General features: G+C 43.8%; 1 non-coding gene across 1 annotated transcript; it reads left to right on the top strand.

Moving 5' to 3' along the window:
* Window positions 1–547: 547 nt before the first annotated feature.
* Window positions 548–621, top strand: TRNAT-CGU (transfer RNA threonine (anticodon CGU)). The gene has a single exon. It is a non-coding gene; the product is annotated as a tRNA-Thr (tRNA).
* Window positions 622–1,943: the final 1,322 nt, after the last annotated feature.

The following is a 1,943-nucleotide window of genomic DNA, read 5'->3' as shown; positions in this document are numbered from 1 at the left end:
GGACTTAACTATCTTTAGCAGTTTAGTATCATCTGCAAACTTTGCCATCTCACTGTTTACCCCTTTCTCCAGATCATTTATGAATAAGTTGAATAGGATCGGTCCGAGGACTGACCCTTGGGGAACACCACTAGTTACCCCTCTCCATTCTGAGAATTTACCATTTATTCCTATCCTTTATTCCCTGTCTTTTAACCAGTTCTCAATCCATGAAAGGACCTTCCCTTTTATCCCATGGCAGCTTAATTTACATAAGAGCCTTTGGTGAGGGACCTTGTCAAAGGCTTTCTGGAAATCTAACTACACTATGTTCACTGGATCCCCCTTGTCCACATGTTTGTTGACTCCTTTAAAGAATTCTAATAGATTAGTAAGACACGATTTCCCTTTACAGAAACCATGTTGACTATAGCACACACTCCTTGGGAGTAAAACTTCACCTGCTCCTCTGCTTTGCAGAATCCAAACACAAATAACGCTTGTCAGGCCTCAGTGGGGGTGGGCAGAGAGTCAGGTGTGGGCAGACATGAGGGCTTAAGTAACAGCAGGCACCGTAGCTTAGCTGGTTAAAGCACCTGTTTCGTAAACAGAAGATCTTGGGTTCAACTCCCAGTGGTGCCTTGCAGAGTGGCTTTTGGGGCACCTGGTATCGGCTATTGTCAGAAGACAAGATACAGAGCTAGATGGACCATTGGTCTAGCCCAGTGTGGTTTTTCTTATGGTTTAAATTACACTCAGTGGCACTGATAATAGAGTTACTGAAAGTTTTGGGAGTTAAGAGCTGATAGGTCAGTGGTCCAGTCCCCTTGCAGATGACCCCCTCCCTCTGGGACGGGACAGGTCTGAGCTCTCACACCAAATGCCTCATTGGGGCTGCCAGAATCTGTGAGCAGCTCATTTCGTTTACACCGAGGGTTGAGACCTACTTTGTGCACCACATCTGAGCATGAAAATCTTAAATCACCCTTTAGGACGTGTTATTGTCCCTGCCCCAAAGCAGACAGACCAGTGGAGAAATGCCATTGAGTGTAGGGTAATACTTCACTGCGGTTTTACCATTTCTACTTGCTAAACTCCCTCCCAACCTTCTGGGCTCCTAGAGCAGGGTACAGAGCCTGAGCTGAGACACGCACACTGCAACTTTACTACAGACCAAGCCGCATGATCCTGATGAATATGAGATGGGCCAGCCGTGAGAGTTTCATTGCACTGGAGACGTATCCTAATGTTATGTCTACACTGTGATTAAAACACCCAGGGCACCTGTCTCAAAGCCCAGGCCAGCTGACTCAGGGTTATGGGGCTTGGGCTGTGTCAAAGTTAGACTCAGGACTCATAGTTTGTCAGACCACTCTGTTTTATTAGCACAGCGCTCTGCTAATACATTTAGATAATGTGAGCCTCCATGCAAGATTCAAACAGTCTTATTTATACAGATAAAAGGGTGCGAACTAAACAAAGGGACAGAGAGAGCAAAATTGTAAAATATGCATGGAGCACAATATGCATATCCTGCTTCCTTGTTAACTCTTATCGATCTAAGACTAATGCTTCACCAATTGCCCTTAAGTGGCAAGTTAAGCAGTTAATGTCTGCTTTCCTGCCCCCCTGGCTTGCAGCATTTCTCATTTCTACTAAAAGGTACATACAGCATTCTTTAATTCATTCTATTTCTTTAATATAATTCATTTCACTTTCACAATCCCTCCTTTTGGTCAAGCTTACGCAAAGACCAACAATTACTGGGTTCCACATATTAATAGTTCTTTATCTCTTCATTCATCAGTGATATTTAACATCATCATATTAGCACTCTGTTTTGGGGTAGTCACCTGGGTGGCATACCTTACACAATTCTGGATACAACAGGAGATTAACTGAAAACATACAAAAATCATTGGGATTCCACACAGGATAGTCAGGGCTCCCTGAAACAACCAGTT

The sequence above is a fragment of the Chrysemys picta genome, chromosome 16 (assembly GCF_011386835.1).
Source record: "Chrysemys picta bellii isolate R12L10 chromosome 16, ASM1138683v2, whole genome shotgun sequence".
NCBI classification, from domain to species: Eukaryota; Metazoa; Chordata; order Testudines; family Emydidae; genus Chrysemys; species Chrysemys picta.
Note: the sequence above shows the minus strand (reverse complement) of the source record. Positions and strands in the feature narration are given on the sequence as shown.